The following is a 24,763-nucleotide window of genomic DNA, read 5'->3' as shown; positions in this document are numbered from 1 at the left end:
CAATTAATTTGGTCTAATTTTTTTCCTGCTAAAATCATTTACATTGTTTTTGAAATCATAAATATTTTACATATTTTTCAAATGATTTAGTAATGAATTCCAATCAAAAGTACCATTATAAAAAAGCGCAATCTTTCAAAAAACGTGATGGAATTTCACCTAAACATGTGCTTTTACTGGGTTTAAGTCCCCACAGTTCTTTATTCACATAATCGTCAAAATTAAAAAAAAAATCAAACTTTTTGTCAAATTTAGAATCAAAGGAAACAAGATTCTGATGGAAATCAAGAGACTGTAATTCAGGGACAAAGATCAGACAGGGAAAACAAACACACGCAACAAAGAATATAACTAGCGCGCCACAAATAGTCTGTGTAGTTACGGCAAGCCCTGACATAACATATGAGTTATGGTATGAAAACTCCAAACGCAGGTGTTGAAGGGATATACCGTAGATGAAAGAAAAGTTGACAATACGAAATTAAAAGTCACCGCGTTTGTCGTATAGTTTTGTCAATAGTTTTCACTTACCGTCGATCTTTATTTGAAGGTCAAGGTATGAGACTTCCACAGTGTCTGTAGTATTCTCAAGTTCTTTTAGGAAGGTTGCGATGTAGAAAATACCCAAAACTAGGGTGGTTTAACGATAATACGTATATGTTGCGGAAACTGGGCAAAAAGGCTTTGGCTAAACGATGTTTTTTTCTTTTGGATAAGATCAGCTAAATGTCAGCCTAAAAATAGTGAAGGAATATCTCAGCGAGTAGAGGAGCACAATTTGTTCACATTGGAATGCCGACCGTTTGTTGATAAAACGTTCCACCATACTGGTCAAATATATTGTCGATCAAATATTCCAGCATTTTGAAAACATCTTCTTCAGTATATTTGTTAAATAATTTGAAATCGTTTTTACAAAGAATGAAGAATCTCTACCAAGTACTACATTTCTGTATCTAAGTATACTGTTTGTTTAGTACCAATTTTGTATAATGTTTTTACACTCCTAATTTCGGGGATTGCCAGAACTATCGCGCTATAATTCTAACAAAAAGGCTTCTGGAGAACCACTTTGACAACTGTGCTTATAGAAGTTAAAAGTTTTGAAAAAGGTTTTGTGACCATCCAGCTATTAACCGTTGTTTGTATGGATTCTTGTGAAGTTTAGAAATCCAGTACATAGACGATAGATCACAATCATCGTCTTTGGTAGAAATACTAAGAACGGGCAGCGCTGATCTATGGTTTTTCACTATCTCTTCTTTGGAGAGTGTGGTAGCAGTACAGGTCTTATATTATTACTCTTATTTTCCACGTCTACCTCTGATAATAAACATTGAATGTAATGCGTTTTACGGACAAAACAATGTTATTTTTGGCTTTGCCTGCTGGAATGGCAAGATATTTGTCCTGTACAGTAGACAATGTTTTTGCAACTTCTTGGTCTTTGAAAGCTGTTGTAGCATTGACACTCATTGACTTACTTATAAATTTCATACGTTTCAAAATCAAAGATCTCAAAGCCTTTACCAACTCTGACAGTGAATCTTTTTATCCATTTTCTTGCATAGTCCTCCGTGGCATTCATAAGAATTTTAAAGTTATAATTCCAATTTACGGAGCGTGGTTCAAGGCACTTGAGACCTTTTGAAAGGATCTTAAGGAGAGATTAGTTTTCTATGATGTTTAAATCCCTGTAATGACATGACCGGAAGGACCAAATTTTGATAGAGAGTTTGTTTTTGCAGTTAGGTGGTTTACCCTTGAAGTCCTCAATCTTGAGGTCCTGCAATAGCATTTCATAATGAAAAAAATGGATACAATAGGTGAAGTATAGGCACTGTCGTTTGTTTAAAAGTTAATGTGTATCATCGACATCCTACTCTATTCCATAGATTAAGTTGTTTTCGATTTGCTACTTAAGTCATCAAGACTTCTTGTGTGAAAGGTAGTGTTCGTAAAGGTACCAGTCAGGAAAGAGCCTGTTATTATAATGTTGTACGTTTTGCAATTTTTAATTCCACATTTTGATGTAGTACAATTTGGTTCGTCATCGATGAAGTCAAACATATCATTTAAAGTAATTTGATCGTTTGAAATAGTCCGAAATTTTGTACCGGAATAAATGGTCAGCAGACTCAACGTGCAATTGGGTTTATTTTGTTGGAATTGTCGGGCCTCTATCCATACCAGGATGGAGCCTGCTAAGATTCCAATCTGTGGACACAATAGTGTGTCCGGTCTGTTGTCAGTTCGGACCTTTTCAGACTGTTGAATGAGTAATCGAAGGATCCAATATTATAGCAGAAATCAACGGTATGCTATCCAGGGTCAAAGACCAGACAGGGAAAACAGACATAAACAACGAAAAAACATAAACCAAAATAAAACTTACAAAGATACAAAATGAGCAATTAAAAACTGGGAGTATGGACTAGGTCATTCAGTTCCTAAGAAACGCCATGTGTACTTAACATGAAACAATATTTTCATGATGTAGAAGTTGTGTTGTGACACCTTATTAGAGTTATGACCCTTGAAAATTTAAGCAAAAAATTGACTTTTATATGTTTTCGGTAAGATCATGGAAATAATGACAAATAGAAAGAAACTTTCAGTTGATGAAATTATCCTAATGCGCTGTTCAATCAATTTGTCTACTTCAGTATCATTTTTAACTGTTTGGTACGCTGCGAAGATTAGCTGTATAGGGCATCGTCTCCTTTCTGAATTGTGTAAGTGTCCCATGGCCACAAAAGACGGACCAGTCGATATTCAATCCTGCAAAAGTTTGACAAAATTCAGAAAAAAATATTGTAACAGAGGACCACCAGAATTTAAAGTGTATTATCATGATTATAGCATATTCAGTACTCTACATACAGTGCACTGCTTGGTACAACCGCAAAGACTGAACCCTGAACACTTTGGACACAAACTTAACAAATCACTCAACCTTGATATACATGTAGATTTGAAATTTAATTGTGATTAGATAATTGCATATGGGTAAGAATTGGACCAATATCCGATTGGCCCTTTTTAGACGTAAATTTGTGATCTGTTCTGGTGACGATCTCCAAAATAATCTAAACCATCAGTTGAAGGTATGGCACCTTGAAGTATAATTTCAGAGACCCATACCATTTCACTTCTAAACATCAGAAAACATGTGGTTTTGTTCTCTATCAGCTCCTAATTTCCAGACGGTTTTGGACATAAACCCCATAATCAATACCAATTTTCCTGCTGTGGTTTGGAGCCTTGTTGTAAAATTCAACTGCCTTATATTTAAGTTAATTGCATAACCATAAAGCAGATGTCTATGGACAACCACAATAATGACAGTGCCATTTTTTTTCAGTCCTATAAGAAAGGCATGACAACAAATGTCAATGTAGTCATTAATCATTTTCTTTTGCTGATTTATGTTACTTTCTGTCAGAAATTATCATAGGCCACATCTACCATTGATCTTTGTTTAAAACACACATGGATGTTAAACAGGCATAAGAAATCTGTCACAGCATATTTGATTCTTGCACTACAAAGTAAATAAAAATAATATTAATATTCTACATACCAAAATACATATGGAATGTTTGTATAAAAAAAACAAATATGAAAAAAAGCTTCCTTTCTAGGAAAAAAACATCCATCTGTAATGTAAAATAAGTCATAGAGTAATTATGTACTTTATAGCCAGTGCATATACAAGTATATTGCAGGGTATGATGTTATCATTTTATGAACCTTATCCTATTGGGCAAATTGATGAAAATTCTACTTGCCCAAACCTAGGTTGTCCTTCAGTAAATGCATGTTAAAAAATTAAAGCAATTTGGTTGTCCTCGGGGCAAGTATAATATTACTTTTACTTGTCTGATTTGGGAGTTTTACTTGTCCCAGGCAATAGGAAACCTTAAACGTCATTCCCTGCATTGTATAAGCATATCACTTTAAATCCACATTGATATTAAAAGGGGACTTTAAAAATCAAATTTTAACTGAAATTTGAAATAACAGGTGTTATATTGCAATACTGTTGGATATTTTGGAGAATATACAAGTATTTGTACATCCATCCTTGTATTGATATACATTGTACATGTACATGTGTTCCCTAGCCTATGAATAGTGCAATTTTGTAGGGTTTATATATTTTTTTCCATATTGGCTCAGTATTTTGTCCAACGACAGTCGTATTGAGCTGAGGCAATGCCCATAGAATATCTCAGGATTTTATTGCATGGGCCTATGTGAAATACACAAATTATAAGACACCTTTATTGACCAGTTGTGTAGAATGGGGAAAATTCATGTATACATGTACATGTATAAAATGCTAGAAATTCACATTTTTATTTTTCTTAATTCAGATAACTGCCTTTGGGAAATTCATTCCAAGAAATAAAAGCTATAGTCTCCAAAAGTAAAAATTCCATAATGAGGCAATGTATTGTGCCCAATCCTCCATTTTGGGCCTGTTTTTGGTTACTTGATTTCAACTTGATGGTTCGAGATTGCTCTAAGTTTGCCAGACAAACTGGGACCGTTGGATGTCAAAGCTTGTCTCATATCAAAAACACTAGGTATGGGTTGAAACTTGAAGTTATGTAAAATCAAAGAAAGACAGTTATTCGTTGTTGCATGAACAACAGACAACACTATTGAATGGTTTTCATTCTGTATGCAATCTGTACACTTCTTAGTTTAAAAAAATCATATTAATGAAGTTCAAGATCACAATATTTTGTTATTTTTTTTATAAGTTTCCATTTTCATAGCACCAATTACTGCAGAAAAGCCTACACATAATATTGTTAAAAGTATAAACTTTCATTACATACATAGTTAAAACTTTTCAAGAGACAATAAAGTACATGTAGTAAATTATCGCCTTGAAACACACACAAAAATGGAGTTTTTTTTATATGGGACAAACTCTGACTTCACATTGCCCTGGCTTGTCTGGCAAATCACCCTTTGGATGTCAGAGCAAACTCGGACTACCACCTTGATTGTAGGAGGTCCTGTATTTTATTAAATCCTGACAAGATAACACAACAGACTCTAATATTGGTAGTTGTGCTTTTCTGCTACATTGTAAGTATGCAGCATGTACATGTATACATTGTTTATAAATGGAAGAGATACTGGACAGCTGATTGGCTTTAAATTAGAACAATTTGTCTGAATTGGGTCGAATTCTTGCTGGTTGTTGTTTCTGTTCACTAGCACATTATAAGATTTCAGTTTTGTGGTTTGGACTAGTACAAGTACGGTATATTTGATTGACTTCCATCCTAAGTTCATAAAAATAAAAATATGCCAAAACTACAATCACTAATTCTCGTATCCAATGTAATTGTACATATGTATATGTCCAAATGTACATGAACATTGCAGAAGTATTGCATTGAGAAAAAGTCAATTTGTGATAAAATCTATAATTTTTTGATTGTGGGAAAGGGGTCTGATTCTTCATGAACAAACATGTAGAAATAAGTTGCTATTATCCATGCAGCAAAACAAACAATGGTATTTAATAATGATGTATGTTACTGTAAACAGTAAAATATTTCATTATCTGAAAAACAATTTAAGACTTTACGCTCAAAACTATTTTGGCCAAAACAAAAAATGTTTTGGTTACAACACTCACATAGACATGTACATGTGTAACATGTATAAACGAATCACAATGGTACATTGCTCGTATGTTCAATATCAGTGAACATTTTGAAGATAAATATTCACTTCATCAATTATTCTTAAAAGTGTAGTATTTACTTCACAAATGTGGAAAATCTATGTAAAATTTCCGTATGTCATTACACTATACATGTATTAAACCCATTGCATCAATAGTACGTAATATAACATATAAAAAATATAGTGTCACGCAAAACATGTTTCAAGTATATGTTTTTAACATTACCTATAGGGCTATAGGCATGTAATTAAAGGTATTGTTAATACATTAGTATCTACATGTAAATAAACTTTACATATACTATATGTACATCAGCACATGAACAGACGCGAATCTGGAGATTAAGGAACAGGGTGTTGGGTTTAAGTCTATGATATGCTCCTTTTTGCATAAATTTTCCAAAATATAAAACTTTCTGATTAAATTGGGGGGTGGGGGGTTCCAACCACCCAACTCTTCTGCATCGCCATTCCATGTACATATGTTAATCAGTATAGTTCTAAAACCTTAGATGTTAAAAATAAAAATTTGATATTTTTTATTTGTAAGCTTAAAATATAGAAAGAGAAACACACTATGTACTGACTCATTATTGGCATAATTGAATTGTTAAAAATGTATAAGTGGTCTACATGTATTTGTAACTACTATACACTATATATAACACATGTTCAATATATTCAAATCATAAAATTTTAAGATTGGCCAAAATCACTTATTGTAACAGTGTTTGGGCTAAATCAAATATCTGTATTTGTATTTGTAATATTAATAAACAGTCGTTGTTGCTGTGTCTAACCTCAACAGGTCTAGATTGAAATAAAAGGGAAGATAGACCAGATATGTAGATGACTAAGTTAAACCAATTAGTTCAATCACAGATGCATATAATAGTGTTTTCCACAGAAATTTGTGAAGGCATGGTTATTTAAATATTTTGAGGGCACTCAACAGTCCCAGAGGGTTTCACTGAGGTTACTCCACTTGACACTAGGGCAATTTATTTACTGAAACCTGCAATAAATATTCTTCACCCTAGTATGTTATTGTAAAAGTATTATACATGTAAATGGGTGAAAAGGAGTACATGTTAATATGCAAATTAGTTGAAAATGATCAAATTAATCTTGAAAGTTGGGTTTGGCCGCCTGAGGGCACATTGGAAAATTCATGATGAGGGCAGCATGGTGCTAGAAGATTAAAGTATGGTGTAGCGCAAAGCCAAATTGGTCAAGAGAAACCTCTGTGTAACAGCATATGTTAGGTACATGCCACTAATATAAACATGTTTACACAGAATAGAAAAATGTTGAGCTTGTACATACTGATCATAATATAAAGCATATACACAACACTGGTACTGAATAAACTATTGTGATTTATGAATTAAACTCTTATCATTGTGGGTGCATTAAATATTTTTGTCATTTGAGGAGGGGGCATGACTTAAAGAACATAGAAATTACATCTACATACACATGCACATTGGCAGTTTGCTGGCCATGCATGACAAGCTAAGGTCTTGTTCCTTGGAATTTAACATTCAGGGCATTGTAGGGAAGTTTCACTTATTGTTGTTGAGTATTCACACAAATGTGACACAATTCATACAAGCGGTGTTGAGCTTCTAAATGACAGTGCGAATGTTTGCAAAATATGTCGATGAGCTTTTTGTATGGTCTCCAAGCTGCATGTATATATGAGGAATGCCTGAAAGCTGTAAAATTGTGAAATTCCTGGGCTTAGCCTGTAAAGATTATACAGACTTGTTTCTACCACTGGCCAAATACTATCAAGTATTTACCCATACTTGATAGTAATTGACAATCGATGAAGCAAGCTCCTGTAATTCTAGGGGTTTCACAGAGCCGAAGCCAGTAATTTTGAAAGGGGGTGCACTCGAATACAGTTTCATCTTTCAAAGGAGGTTTACATCCAATTTTAGCCGATTTTCTCTTGGAATTTTAAATATTATAAGCAAAAAGAGGGTGAGCTTGCACCCCCTCTGGCTGAAGCAATGCTTTAGTCTTGCCACATTTCTTCTCTTGAACTGGACTTTTTATGAAAAACAACCTAGAGATAAACACGTATTTATAGAGACCCTCCACTTTTTTTCTCTTCCATTTAAATTATCGTCTAATACCATAACTTTTTGGGTTATTAAATATTGGATGAGGAAATTGAAAATAGTTGTGGGTATAAAATAAGTCATATATTGAAATAATTCCAATGTTATTTGCATAGAATTCAATAATAAACATTGACCATGTGCATACACTCCTGAACTGCTGAAGTCAGCCAACAACAAAGACCAGTTTTATTCTCGAGCACCTTTTTATAGTCCATTAATGGGGTAATAGTCGAAAACTGAAATAGTTACAATCTTTACTTACTCACTGAAATTGTTGGTATCTTCCAGATTTCTTTCAAATTTTGATAATGTGTTAATGCTGTTGCTGTCTATTTCGGTGTCAAGCATTGAACTGATATTGATTTGCAATTATAGCATTTGATTGGACAATTGTCAAATAAAGGCAGAGCTTTACCACGACTCTCATTTTTTTCAAAGTTTAATAGAAACTGATTGTGTGGTATCTATCAATTACATTGAAAAAAAAAATATTCTAGAAAAGCAGAGGATGCTTACACTACCGGTGCACCTGGTCCATACTCCCAGTTTTTAGTGAAGTCCGAGTTGCTCATTTGCTTTTGTTACTTTGTATGTATGATTTTAGTTACTTTATGTTCTTTGTTGTGTATGTATGTTTTTCATGTCTGGTCTTTGTCCCTGGATTACATTCTTTTGATTACTGCTATAACCTTGGTTCCCTTGATTACTCTTTCTGTACTGAAGTTTTTAAGTACCATAACTCTGAAAGGAAGCTGCATAATTGTAAATAGGTCACATGAAATTAAATGTATTAGAACTTTTCTTACAAACTTAAAAAATTAAAGCAGTAAGGTTTGTGCCATTATCCTGACATTTTGTATCTTTAAGACAAAAAGATGCAAAGCAACTTCTTGCTAGTAAACATTTATTTCAAGCAACAATTTCCCGTGAATTTCGTCAGTATTGGCTCTTCAGAGATTGCAAAATAAATAGTACAATAAGAGTAAGATGATTTATTGTTCTATAGCAAATGGATTTGTTAACTTTGGGACCATTAATTGGTCCACAAAATCAATACCAATATGAATTTGGATTGCATTGACATAGGATGAAAATTTAACTAGAATGGTTCATATCGATCTGGATTTCCTCTAGAGAAACAAAGTTCATAAGAATCAATGTTTTTGGTCCTTATCTGTGACATTGTGGTATAAAAAGATCAGTTCTGTTTTACTCAAGTTATCATCCAGACATCAGGAAAATGCCGGTTTTTTTTTGTCCCCTAAGTCTTCAAAAAGGTCAAATCGCAACCCCTAAAATTAACTCTAGCCTCTACTTAGTGCTAAAGCATTTGTATTACAATCTCAAAGGAATCAATTTACTTGTTCCTGGTATATAGTTTTTCAGAAATGGAAATGCTTGTTTCAGTCCTTTTTTGCCTATCATTCCTTAAGGTTATAAATTTTAACCATCAATACCAGTCTAACCGTAATGGCAAAGACAATTGTGCAGCAATATCAGACACATTCATTTACTTTTACATGAGGTACATGAATAAAGTTCAATTCTTTTAAATGCTTGAATTTGGTCCTTAATTCCAGTTAAAGTTAAGGCCATATTTCCTAAAATCAATACAAGCCCTCCTTTTCGATTTGAAAACTTGAGCAACCAACTAATACTTATACATGTGTTAATTATTACATTAAGTGTCCATGGACATGCATCAAAAACAGGGGTGACAGTGTCAAATCATTATCTGACAGCAATTGTCAATAAGTCGAATAAAAACAAATTTAATCAAATATTTTTCTCTTCAAATGCAGATATCAAGAGTTGGGAATCTGGGTCACTCAATCAACTCGACGGGTGTTTTTAGAAAAGCAGAAGATGCTTAACCTACCGCTGCACCTGGTCCATGCTCCCAGTTTTTAGTGGAGTCTGAGTGGCTCATTCACTTGTCTTTCTTTGTATGCATAATTTTAGTTACTTTATGTTCTTTGTTGTGTATGTCTGTTTTTCATGTCTGGTCTTTGTCCCTGGATAACATTCTTTTGATTACTGCTATAACGTTGGTTCCCTTGATTATTCTTGCTACTAATAAAATGTACAGATGCAGTAATATGTAGCACCAATATATGGATATTTTTTTTAAATTTTATGAATGCTTGTTTATAAAAATGTCTGCTTGATTGTGCTTTTATTTGTAGTAAAATAAGAAGCAAGCCTCTCTTTTGTTCTGTGTAAAGAATACACTATTTCAAACAAACAGGTAACGTAACAATAAATAATTCCCTACATAGTTGAATCATATAGGCGAGTACCGAACAAGGGATATCCAGGTTCTTCATGCACCTACCTAACACACGGCTATATTATATATCTTTGGAAAGGTCTTTAATCGTTCTTTCACAATTGGTCGTAAAAATGGGAAGTGGTCACATTTTTGTAAACTAAAAAAAAAACAGCAAAAAATTAGTATTTCAAAATCATATAACATATAAATGAAAACGTCGTTTAAAAGTTAACCATATTTTAAAATTATATCGAAATTGTTTTTTTAATTAATTTAAATCTTAGCTTTATTCATTTTTGAATTTACATTCTAGATATTCTTTAGAATTTAGGACAAAACGCATTATTTTGTAAAAAACAAATTTTTTGGGGGTTTCCATATTAAACGACAGGCATTTTATTCTTGCCTTATAAACATAAACAAAACTTATGTCTTCGTCACAAGAACATATTTATCTATTTTTGTAAACCTAAGATCGAGGTTGTTCGCCCCTTTATTGCAAGAAATGCTGTTTTGTTTTAACGCAAAAAACGCGGGAAAAGGTTTTAAAGCGTTAACTTATAATCTTATATATGATATGCAACGAAAAGTTTCGGATATTTGATGTTTTGGACCGTTCAAGTATCTGTGCGTACGTCTGTACCTGTGTCCTAACGTCCGTCCGTCTGTCTGTGCGTCCGTCATAAAGTCTACCTAATGCCTCCGTTTTGTTACCGATTTACTTCAAACTTTAGTGAATGATTAGTACCAATGATATCTTTGATTTATTTCACGTACAGCGGTCAATGGGCAATATTTTATTTTTTTACATACTTGTTAAGGGTTGAATATACTAAAGTGTGTAAATGTTTGTGTGTAAGGTATTGTGAGCATGCTCGCTAAATTTCTTTAAACTGTTCCCCTTTTATTTAGACAAACATACAACTACGAATATCTTAACAGGAAGCTAAACCAACACAACAGAAAAAAGGTCGTCGACCACTGGCAACTTCATGCAGTAGGCAGAATAAAGCATGTCGTGTAAGACGACAGATATCCATTAGGGGTCTGAGGGGCGTATTTTATTAGAGTCAGAAAGGTAAGGCAACAATGAGAATAATGAATGCAAATGAAAGCCATATATCTTTTTCAATCTCCACTATTAATAAGCAAAACTTATAATGCTTTAAGAAGTTAGAGGCTAATTATCAATGCCCATTCTTAAAATTTCTCCATTTTTTACCCGCGGTTGCTTTTTTGCTTTTTGATGATTTAAATTTTGATGATTGCCCAATGTGAGAGATTGGCTCATAAAGCTGTCAAATGTTGTATACGGCATGGCAAAACACTTAACGTATTTCGAGATAATCTTGACTGTTACCTAATACAACCTCAAAAGTAGAAGCACCAGTCGGGTATATGTCTTACACAGAAGTATAAAACTTCGTACGACACAGTTAAGTTGTTTTCTTGAAAGCACTTGGTAAATAGGATTGACTAAATATAAATCTGTATCTACCAACAGATATCAAAGACTCCCATTTCCCAATTTATTCCTAATGATGAATTAAAACACGGCAGAGTATAAAAGCTACCAAACCACAGAATGTGTAATTGAAAACAGACGCTCAAGTATGCACAGAAAATGGTCAACATGCCTGCTCACATATATCAGCACACCACTGATATTGTATTTCTGGTTGTTGAACACAGTACACAAAATAATTTTCTGTCTGTCAATTGTAGGTAATTTCCATAGTAGCTCAACAATAGTACGTTGTAAATTTCTAAAGAAGTACCAAAGAGAGGATACGGCATGGAAAGGAAACAAGACATTCCATTAGCTTAGAAAAAGCCTAGTTGTTCTGAACAGTATCAGTCAGTTCTATGCCTATTGGCTGGGCTTTTATTCGACAACTGGTGATTCTGTGATTGCGTTGCCAAACATTTAATTTTTATTGCGACTTACCTCCTCACAAACATGAAATGCGGCACTAACTATTGAGTAAAAAGAATCCTTTCCATCTATTGTTTCAGTGTTCATGTCAACTTTGACATCGTAATGGTAGAAAAAGTGGGTATATATTAAAGGTTGTCAGCTACAATGTACAATCAAACCTATTCATATGAAGCAAAGAATCTATGAAAGTTAGAGTGCTCAATTGAAATTATGACCTTTGATTCAGTGCAATTGCAAAGAGATGTCAATACAGAGTGTGACTAGAGTCTTTGTAAGCAATGACACAATGCATTTGGACAAACCTTAACATTTGCCAATATATACAAGCGTCTTAGAACTGAAGCTTCCAAATACAGTATTTTGGTCTCTTTTTCTGAAGTTTACGCAGACTTTCGTAGTTTTACACATTCTTTTTTTTTCAGTTTTGAAACTAATAACTCTGAGTGCCTAAGACAGTTGTGAAAAAACTACTTGATACAAACTTTGACTTCCCCTAACCATGATTCCACATGAACAACTATGTTGTCCCCGAAATATTTATGCTGTATTTTTAAAGTACAAATGAACACGATGGAGTTTCCCATCTTTTTGCACAAAATGCAAGACGGCCAATTGTGTAAGGTATTAGATATAGTCAATTGGTTTGGACATGTACCCAAAAAAGAAGTTTTTCTTCGAGTATAATAAAAACTCGATTGAGATTGAAGGGTAATCAACAGAACCGAAATTCTAGCGGAAATCAAAAGGATACAATCCAGGGAAAAACACAGACATGGAAAACAGACAATCAAAATAAAGAATGTAAGGTGTCGCTTACTTGTATGAGTCTTGTAATAACTGTTGTGATGCCTAATTTTGTTTGAAGGAATGTCATCGAATGGATCAAATGCAGCAAGTAACATTCTATAATACATCACCTTTCCTGTCTTAAAGCATTTATAAAAGTTGGAAATATTTTATCAGTTGAAAAGCGGTTAGTTTTTGCTGTGTGACAGATTGGCATATAATACAGTGATGCCAATTTATTGGATTTGAATACGTTTCAGAGGCAGGGAATGCATTCAACGGGACTGAAACTCGATCATGATACGCACATATTATGTCTTTTTAAGGAATATTTCAATATACACAATGAATAAAACGAGGCCGGGATACACACGAAAAACAATCCAAAAGACAGCTCCACTGCTATTTATTTTAAAGGCTTGTTAAAATATTAAGTCACATCATTGATCTTCATTAAGTGAAGAAATCGCTTAAATGTATTCGAAATAAGATTAAAAAAAAGACTTATGAAAGTTCAAAAAGGTTATTTCGATAAGAAATCTAAAGTAATATAATGTTTTTGTGCTGTTTTAAAGGGGATCGACAATAATGTTGTTGCATTTAACTATTTATGGTGTAATATTTTTTTTTTATTTAAGATTTTCCTTTTTTATGACAATGTTTTATCTTTCTATCAATAAAAGAAATGATTCAGCATTAAAAGTCAAAAAAATATATTGAATCTCACTGTATAATTACAAGCTTTTCGACATATATTTGATCTCGCGAGATTTTTAGGAAATGTGATGCATTTTCTTTAATCAATACCAAAATTAGCCGTGTGTTAGGTAGGTACATTCAAAATCTGAATGGGAGGCCTTTTTCCAAATTTCCGCTCTCCAAATATATATATATATACCCACTGTGAATGTGATATGTGTGCATACGGTTTTTAACTTGTACTTGTTAAATAAGCACCAGAATGATCTTGTTAATGGACTTACACCGGCTACACATAGATATCGAGTATGTAAACTCAATTATGAGATAATTGAAAATGTACTCAAACTATTACTGCACAACCTTTATTTCAAGTCTTGTCATCAAAGTCCATCCCAGTCTTCCTTTTGTGGTATGACCTCTTTTGATACAAATTGATAGCTCTGAGCTATTCATCTGGAGTAAAGTTGAATACGTCATGGAACCTGAAATTATATTTCTAGTATTAGAACTTACCTAATTTTAATGAACTTTTTCAAACTACTAACACATTGACAATCAATTCCAGCAAAAGGAATCATAAACATTGAATGTATAAATAACCCACAATGTATATATTACATGTGCTGAGTCTTGTGCAGAGATTATGTGGATTAAGTGTAGAAGGTATTTTAACCCTTAAAATCTGATATGTATGCTTGATATCTGGATAAGTCACAAATACTAACACCGCCAAATGTTCTTTCGCTTTGGATTGGGGTTATGGATTATATGTCTATTAACAATACCAAAATAAAATGAATTAATTGACATGATATCTTCGCATGACCTGTGATTATGCCCTCTAAGGATATCAACTGGTATAGAATAGCTATTCACTGGTAATTAGTAAAATTTACGCTGCATAAAAAACTTACATTTGCATGCACATTATGTATAACACAATAAAATGAACTGAGAAATGTAGATTGGTACAACCGTATTTTAAGTATTACTCTTACAGCTAAGAATCGTGCAAAATATGATTCATGGTTGGAAAGCCTACATTTTGTTTAAAATGTCATCGTGAGCAGAAAATAACGTGTCTTTTCATATAGCCTGTACTCTTAAGAGATAAAAATTATTTAGAATGTACTGTAGAATTCAAAATTAAGGAAGATAGCTCTGTAAATGACACTAAAATACAATAGAAACAATTAGATTGTCCATGTGGATTATCTCCTAAGAGCAGACAGATTAGAATGAATAATTATACATTGCATCATATAGACCTATAAAGCAACATAATAACAAACAAAGATATGTAGCCTTTTTTGGGGGGTGTATCGCATTTTACAGATTTTGCATGATTCTTACAAAGACTACTACGTAAGTCCTAAACAGTTGGAACAAGTAAAAAGTATATACCATTGACGGTTTATCTAAACTTAATTCGAACACAGCCTTTAATCTGGACCATAATAACACAGTAAAAGTGATTAAAAGGAGGCATAAAAATCTCAAGCAGAGAAATAATCGAAACCTTACATTACTGAAGGTGAATCTATATTTTATAATCTTTAATGACACATGTACAGACACCCTAAAAACACCAGGCTTGTCAGGGTAAGAAATTTGAAATTTATTCATGCTTATATCTGAGCGTTTTGATTCGACACTTAATGGAAATTATAAAACATGCCTAATTTAACAATGTAGACTTGAAATCTGATGAGATCATCCAACATTCACTAAACTAAAACGGACACAACCAGCTTTAATTCATTGTACATTGTTGTGTATATGTACAAATGTAGTTTCACCTTCTAGAAGAACAATACCTGGAAATAAATGACTATCAAGTGTGAAAAAATAATCTTTGTGGCTATTTTCAATTATTCAACACAGTATATAGGTATATGTAGAGACAGTGATAGCAAAATCACAAACGCAATGATCTAGCCGCAAGTATCACTAGATAAATTTTATTATTATATAGATAGCAGTGTTTTATCGATTGTTCCCAGTGTAATAAATTTCGACAATTCGCACAGTGAAATAAATTCGGTAATTTCACTCCCGCGCTTTCTCCCGCTAAAACGTCACAACTTTGATATCAATCCGACAATGACAGAATTCAAAGTTCATATTGAAAATATCAATAAATTATGAAGCAAATCTATATAATAAATAGGATAATCAATTGGTTACTCACTCTTTCCAATTAATTATCCTAGCATTATTTATATATTTGAGAGTAGCTAATTTGTATTTTCATTTGAGTGTAATACTGTGAAAGTACTTTTTACGTGGCTTAAGGGAAAATGATCAGCTCGTGGATTCTTGAATTCGTGGATTTGACAACACTTTCATACATATGAATTGAATATTTTCTTTTCGTTGGGAACGAAATTTCGTGGTATATCAAACTGACGAAATCCACGAAAATTGGTACCTGACGAATAATTATACTTTCACAGTATAAAAACTAAAAACAAACATTGCCTGTAGAATTTCTTTCCATGACTTGAAATATCTATCAAACATTCTTAATATTTTTAAATACAAATTTAAAAGTCTATTTTGTTACTTCTATAAGAACATTTTCCTGCAACCATCACCTTTTGAAAGAATTCTATATAATAATGAAGGGTAACTACTACATTATTGAACGGAAAAAATCTAGGCAATAGTAAAAATGGATACAAAACAATAAAAAAAATAATCATATATATTGCATTTTTGAAAAAAATGCTATACGCGTGTTTGAAAGGGTAACCTGTTATCAGCAACATGATAATCAAATATATTTGTTTGTTGGGGTTTAACGTCCGAGCAGCAATATTTCAGCTATATTCAGACGATGAACATGAAATGGATGATAAAATGAACATGAAATGAAAAAAAAAAGGATGGGCCACAAGGATAATAGGGTCGACAAATTTTGATTGCCACTGGAAAAAGGGGGGGTGGGTAAGGTTGGGCAATTTAGCCTCCTGTGGCGGAGCGCAAAGGTTCCTACTCCTATCGAATACCACAGCAGGGTTCTTTAACGTGCGAGGAACGTGTCATCTTTCCCAACACGGTGCACCACTATGGTTTGCGGTCAGGTTTTCCGTATTATAGCCTGACAACCCCAGCATGCAACACGCCAGGGGTACCCCATTCCACCACCTGGGGCACACATCCCAGTTGCTCTGTGGGCAGAGCGCCTAGCCCCCGGCTAGGTTTCTGAGCACTATTTAGTCGCCTTATACGACAAGCTTAGCGCTGCTGCAGGCCTATTCTTTTACACCCGGACCTGCACGGGGCGATAATCAAATATAAAGGAAGATCTTAATCCCAAAATCAAGTGTTTATATAAAGTACTCAAAACCAAAATTAAAGACAAATGCACCATCGAGAGGTTCTACCATGCAAGAAATGATGCCTCAGTGATCTATGTATTTGAAAACGTGTAATTCTGCAAACCCGGAAAGGAAATTATTGTATTTATGACAAGCATAGTTATTTGTCCAATATTTCTTTAGAATAATCTAAAAATACATTTAAAAAATATCAACATTAAAAAAAAATTCTATATGAGTAACAAAATTACAAAAAAAACAGATAACTTATTTGCAAAAGCCATCAATGCTCTTTTAAATAAAACTTTAAAGTGTTCGTTATTTTTTTCCTTTTCAAATCTAGAGACATTGCTTTATTACATCCTAGATCAATACAGGACATTAATATTTTTCAGAATTTTCACCGGTCCTCCCTGGTTGATAATAATACACCGTCCCTCAGAAATGTGTTTTTCCTAGAATGATTTTTGAGTAGAGGAGATAACTTGTTTATGGCATAATATTTTTGTGGATGGTAAGTTTAAAAAGAAATATATTAATTATTGCAAATTTCAACTTACTTTCACTTGTAATACTAAATTATATATATATATATATATATATACAACGTCTCAGAATGTGACGACTCTATTCACTACACTGCTCCATCGGATCAAATTGATACAGGGAACATAACGTAAACTTATAGAAGGGTCTGAAAAATTCCCAACGATGTTAGAACTGTCCAATTTGCGAAGCAAATTTTTGTCGTTCCCACCGCGGGACTCGAACTCGTACCGCTGTGACATCTATTGCAACACCGCCTGCACTAAGTCCAGCGCCCTAGACCACTCGACCAGCTAGGCTATAATTAAAATAGCTTTCGCTGGCCGGTTGATTCCTCCTCGCAGGATTAATCAAGGGCTGTAACTTAGTACACGATGTATGGTAGTACGGGACAGATCATCTAGGTGTTATTATGTAGGATAGAGGATCAAATTAATGATGCATGTCACAACAAATCAATATTATACAACGTCTCATATATATATATATGTTATCCTCCTGAGACTAATTACTTCTGCTCTTTTAAATAGAAAGCAAAAGGACACAACATTATAAAATTACATAATTTAACATAGATATGTATGAAGAATGCACAACGGATTGGTTATATAAGTATAATAATCAAGTGGTAAATACGATCGTTGTTTGTTATTATCTAAAACTCTCAATCTGAAAATCTAAACAATCAAATTTAATATTTTTATTTTTTTCACTGAAGATTAGAAAAAAAAACTTTGGTTAAAGCACGATTTAAGACTGTGCACCGAGTATAGTTTGTATTGTTCTAAATTTTACACTTACACTTGCCTTTTTAGTCACAGGCACGGAAATTCAATGTCAAAACTTATTTATTTGTACAAATGCAAAATCTGAATAGTAAAACCTAGTGTTGTCTGTCATTATATAAACAAGCCAGCCTTCACTTATTTTATTGTTCAGTAGAAGATGGATTCGTACTTGTATACACCGATGAACAAAAAACTGATTTACGAATCGATTCCAGAACGATTCAGCAAATTTACACAAAGGTTTAAAAACAGAGAGGCGTTCGTTTTTTATTCTTGTGATGGACAACGAACTGCATTAACTTTCCAGGAACTTTATGACCAGTCTGTCAAATTTGCAAAAGGACTAGTGTCTGTCGGACTAAAACCTGGCGATATTGTTGGACTTGGTTTGTCAAATACATGTGACTGGGTAGTGTGCCATTTTGGTATACATTTTGCTGGCTGTGTTTCCATGGGTTTGTCCTTCGGACAAATAGACGGAGAGGATGTGAAATATGTCATTGAAAAATCACAAAGATGCAAAGCGCTAATATTTGATGCAAACGAAGCCACAAATCAATTAAGTATTGTAAAACAATTGGTCGGTTACACTGATAATCATGGCAAGGTTTTGCAATCCACATCATCTATAAAAGGGCTGGAGTATGTCATTACAACAACTTACCACGAGAACTTCCCGTTTACAGTGTCGCAGGTGAAGGAATCTGGATGCAATGATTTATGCTGCCTGTAGTAGATCCCGACGCCGTTTGCCTTATTTTTCAAACTTCTGGCACAACAGGTTTACCAAAACTTACACAATGGACTCATTCCGGTCTTCTGCAATCAAACCAATGTGGGTACGAAGTCATTGACCTTCGTGAAGATGATGTGTTTTTGAGTCCCGGTCTCTTTGCTTGGATGGGTGCTTATATACATGGATTTTTAGTCACCGGTTGTACTTATGTTACATTTGAAAACTTCATGGCTATAGGTCACGTTCATAAAATTTCAGAGACATTTTTGGAAGTCATTAAGAAAGAAAAATGTACATATACTGTTATAATACCATTTTGTCTATACAGTATGATAGACCTTCAATCGTATTCAAAAACTATCGAACCTTTAAAAGGCATGATTGTTGGTGGACATCCAGTCCAGAAGTCTGTCGGAAACAGCATCGGATATATCACTGAAAAACTTTTTATTGTTTATGGATGCACAGAAACGGCGGGTATTGCGATCAAAGTCGAATTATTTTCCATGGACGTAATTGACTTTAACTGTGGACAACCTCTTCCTGGCGTCGAAATTAAGGTTTTAAATGAACACAAGAGTATAGCGCCCCGTGAGGTTGTAGGCCACATATACGTTCGTACACGTACAAGATTTCAAGGATATTTGAACCAACCGAAACAGACAGCACTAGCGTTTAGTGTTTCCGGGTGGTATGATACTCAGGATACAGGCTATGTTACTCAAAACGGAGATCTCGTTGTCCTTGGGCGAAAAACCGAGTTGCTAAGTAATGCCATTGGACGTTGGTTTTCTCCAGGTCCAATTGAAAGCTTACTGATGCAACACCAACAAGTCCAAGCAGCCGCTGTCATCCCCATACCCGATGAAACAGTTTATCAAAAGTCCTGCGCTTGTATCATAAGGGACGAAGGGTCGACGGCATCATGGGATGAAATTAGTTCAATTTTACGAGACAACACTATTGCGAAACCAGACACGTTGTGGATGGATACTTTTATACCAGATTTTCACGTATTTGTTGAGTCATTTCCACGGACAATCTCTGGGAAAATTCGGAAACAAGATCTTTACGAGCAAATCAAACACCTTCTTAAATAAGGACATTGCAAAATATCACATTGCATGAAAGTAATTGTAGAAACCAATATTTCGTGTCGAAATTTACTTACAATGGACAAACTTCATTTTCATATCCAAGCCTGGAAATTCATTTGTTCAATTATTTACCCCTGCGTTTCTTTGTCAACAAGTCAACTACAATGAGACTCATTGTTTTTGGCCCTTTTTTAATTTCTTCAATTTGTCACTGACGACAGAGTAGCTAGGATCATGGAATAACTTATTGTATCTGTTTGTGCTTGTCATTATATTTAATCTCTTATCTTCTGTATTCTCAAATCGTTCGATTTATTTAAGCAAAACTTGGTGGGAAATAGTACATGAAAGTGTAGGTGTGCTCAAAGGTTCTGGAGTGATTAAATTAGGAACAATTCCAAGAAGGCAAGTAAATAATTGACTCCCGATTATACACATTTTAACCGCCTTTTTAATATAACTGCAGTTGAATATTGGATTTTGGTTACACGGAAATGATGCATGTTGCTCACTTGTAATTTGTAGATTGAAATTTAATTTTTGTTCAACTAATAAATACAATAGACTTAGCTCAAAATGTACCCCCAAACTACCTTTAAGCTGTACACTATAATTGGGTTGCATTTTTGACTGTTACCGTTATAATTTTAAAATTGATTGCTGTAAATTAACAGCTTAAACATACTTTTTGATCCATATACATATAATGGAAAATTACAAGTACCAAAACAACCGTGAAAAGTCCTTCGAATCTATCATCTTAAAACCATTTTATAGTATTTACCTGTTGTGGACGGCCATGTTGCTATGGGCGAAGTCTCATTCGGTGAGAAGGATGTGTGACCCTTTCCTCTTGTAAAGCTTAATACATTTCCACACAGCCAATAATTACCAAATTATTATTAAATAATTGAATTCATATAAACTCGTATCCATCGTATTAAGAGACAATACAGTACTTCCGCATTAGAGCAATTGTCTACTTCCGTGTCGACAAATTTCGTCACTACCCCAAAATATTTTTAGCCATTCATAGGTCGGGTATTACAATCTACATGTATAGATATAATTCTGATATCATCAGACGCATACGGGTACGCATATAATGATGAACGAACAATAAAAAAACTATCAATCTATTTATGTGTCCGTCATACCGCTCAATAATGCGCTCATTTTGAAATATTAAACATACACAAATTGGACTTTGTGAACATAACAAAGAGTAATCAAAGGAACCACGATTCTATAGGAAATAAAAAAAAACCAAAAAACAAAACAAAATACAAAACAAAACAAAAACAAAAACAAAACAAAACAAAACAAAAAAAACCCCAAAAATACCAGGTACATCCAAAGTAACAAAAGTAAATGGGCAACTCGGACTCCACTAAAACTGTGGCATGCACCAGGTGCACCGTAGGGTAGGCGTCGTCTGGTTTTCTTAAAACACCGTCCGAGTTGCTCATAAAAAGGCAAGTCCAGAGTAGACTAAAGAGGAAATAAAAAAAAAACTATGACACAATGTATCCACTACATGAAAAAAGTAAAAAAACACACACAATATTACGATTAATGGTTATTTTAGTGTATTCAATGTGTTTGTCATTAGATATTAATGACCTTGAAACCTGTGTCAAATCTAGCTAGTTGTTATAGTTTTCAATGACGTCGTAAAATTTTCCCCTAGGATGGTCGTGAAGTAAACAGCGTTTAAACCACGTAAACAAATTACTTTTTATATCTAACATTGTAATGGACCGTGGTCACCATTCAACTTTCATTTGTAATGATGATCAAAATTCATACAAAGTTTGTCAAAATTCCGTGAATAATAACTGCTTGTGATTACAAACATTTGTTGTAAAACCCATTTGTTAAAAAAAATTATGGTATACATAGTGACGTTGCAATTTAAAACAGGTTTTTCCTTTTAACGTCTATCCAAACGAGGAGAAAAAACAAAGTTCGGGACGCTAAAGGAGCATATGTATGACAAATGAAAAAAATGGCATACATTAGTAACACACACACACACACACACACACACACACACACACACACACACACACACACACACACAAAGAAAAACAAACAGCATATATCATATACCCCATAAAGACAGGGGTGAATTCAGGAGCTTCAGATGTATAAGCAGTTTTTTTATGAAGGTGATGAATATTTATGACAGATTAAGGTTGTTTCATGTTGGAAATGGGCAACTATCGCAATGTCAGGCCGGGTATCATTTGTATGAACAAATATGATATCTCATGTTGTTTAAGTTGATATTGTAATGAACTGCATATTTGTTGTTGGGATAGATAGATAGATAGATAGATAGATAGATAGATAGATAGATAACTAGAGAGATAGATAGATAGATAGAGAGAGAGAGAGCATGGAATTTGCATTATGCAAGAGTTTGGTTGATTGAAAAGGCATTTCTCTTCATTTAGGCAAAAAGGAAGAAATTCTGTTCGGGTCCAAACGCAACCCTTCTAAACTACGTAACTTAAATGTTACATGTAATAACTAATCAATTTTGTCTCAAAATTGTGTAAAATATTTAGGCTTAATATTAAGAGTTCGTTATATATCTGAGGGAAAAATATAAATAATATACTCAAGATTAAATTTCCTATAGAGGCAGGCAAAATGTTAATAAAAATCCAGAAAGAAATTAGTTACAGCATTAATTCAATGTCATTCTGGTTATGCCTGCTCCACATGTTAAGCAGGTATGAGAAAAAATATAAAGATAAACGTACAACACAAATGTGCAAGATTTATATAAAAAAAATCAATGGACACAGATCGAGAGTTGAAAATAACTTATTGACAAGATTGGTTATGTAAACATTTTTAACAATAGATTGAACCATATACATATTAAGATATATTACCATGACCTGTTCTAGTTTTCTAGTTATGTGTATCAACATTTTACAAAGATATGTCATGTCCATGATCATGTTACATGAAATAGTGAATATAACTCCTGGGTTCAACCCGTTAAGACTCAACAAAAAGACCTTTCTAAAATACAGGTATACTTATCTAAAATATATCACCAAATAGTATCAAACGCATTTAAGAATTAATAGATTTGAAAAAATTAAAGAGTATTTGATGGAAAACTCTAGTTGGACTTCATCTTATCTATTTATGTATTATTAGAATATTCTATATTTGTAATAGACAATTTTTACTTGACCAACACAAGTTTGTTGAAGGTATATTATCCTATTTTGTGTTGTGAGGTTTTAGCGGGAGAATATGCGAGAGTGAAATTACCGAATTTATTTCACTGTGTGAATTATCGATATTTTATATTGGGAACATTCGATAAAACACTGCTATTTATATAATGAATACTTTTAATCTGTAATGCGTATTGAGTATAATATTGTTGATATTGTATTAAATAAATTTTATTATTATTGATATCATTATTGCTATTTTTATCTCCAAAATACTTGAAAGTAATATAGTTGTATAAAAATATTATGTATTAGTCCAGAAAAGCATTGTTTGTTGGTTGTTTTTTTCTTCACCGTGAATTACTGTAACTTTGCCATTGTCTGAATAAGAGATGGACTGGTACTTACTATATTGTTCTAAGATTTGTTAAATAGTCTGTAAATGTTTCTGTAGAAGAAATAAAAGTGAATTTTATGGGGTTTGCGCCTGCATATTTCATATCCTTTCTTATTTCTTAAAGACTGCATCAAAATAACATTTTGGTAATTTATTTGTATTATGTCAGTCTGGAAAGTGCACACACAAAATCAGTAAAAGTATGTCTGTTCTAGCCGAGAATCATTTTCTCTTTATTTAAACATGAACGGTCACCATAACGTACAGGAATTAATTATTTTTTATGATAATGCAACGAAATTGCGGAGCACTTGATTGAAATGGAAATGCTATGCAATGGTACTAGACTATGATTTTAGTACAGGCTGGTTTGCGAATATAGACCGAAACTAGATAGACTTTGACAATATCAGACTCCCCAGGACTAAATTACACGATTTAGTGTACACGATAGTACAATCAAACGTAGTTATTGAAAGCATCGTATTTATTCTGTGCACGTGATCGACCATGTGATAATGCTATGTTGCGAGATTCAATTTAAACTGAATTGCCCTTGTATCTTAGTACTTTGTCTATTATCCCTGTAATTGATGCATTGTTATACAAATAATATATGCGTGTTTGCAAACAAAATTTCAAATAAATCTTAATCAATTTTTCAATGTCGTTGTGATAAAATACGTTTTTCTTGTTATATTACAACATTCGGAATAATTTCCACTGTCAATTACAATTCATATCAGCTTTACCCCCTTCTTCTGTGAATAGAGTAATTAATGTGAACTCTCTTGCAAGTTATTATTTCTCTGTTAGTTACCCCCTGTACAGTTATACTGCAGTGTTGACGACACTAAAGGACGTATGAAATGCAACAAACAATATCGAATTTCACGATGATTATATTTTAAGCCAGAGTATAGAATGCACATTTAATGTACAGAGGGAATTTGATATTTAGAATGCATTGAAAGAGGGCTGTATAGCAGTCTGATATATTGTATTCCGTGTTGAATGCACATGGATAATGACTGTATGTAAAATTTATCGCATTTAGAATGTAAATAAGACGTATAAATTTTTAAAACTTCACGTTTACAATGAATGACCCTGGTAACCTTTAACAT

At 33.4% G+C, this 24,763-nt stretch overlaps 1 long non-coding RNA gene across 1 annotated transcript; it reads right to left on the bottom strand.

Annotated features, from left to right (window-relative positions):
• Positions 1-456: 456 nt before the first annotated feature.
• Positions 457-20,959, bottom strand: LOC148605377 (uncharacterized). The gene is made up of 3 exons (XR_015915915.1): positions 20,821-20,959; positions 13,907-14,028; positions 457-3,544 (listed from the first exon to the last, which is right to left on the bottom strand). It is a non-coding gene; the product is annotated as an uncharacterized LOC148605377 (long non-coding RNA).
• Positions 20,960-24,763: the final 3,804 nt, after the last annotated feature.

The sequence above is a fragment of the Perna viridis genome, chromosome 10 (genome assembly GCF_037379345.1).
Source record: "Perna viridis isolate PV_CMFRI_1.1 ecotype Kerala chromosome 10, ASM3737934v1, whole genome shotgun sequence".
Classification (NCBI taxonomy): domain Eukaryota; kingdom Metazoa; phylum Mollusca; class Bivalvia; order Mytilida; family Mytilidae; genus Perna; species Perna viridis.
This window is presented reverse-complemented; position numbering and strand designations above follow the sequence as displayed.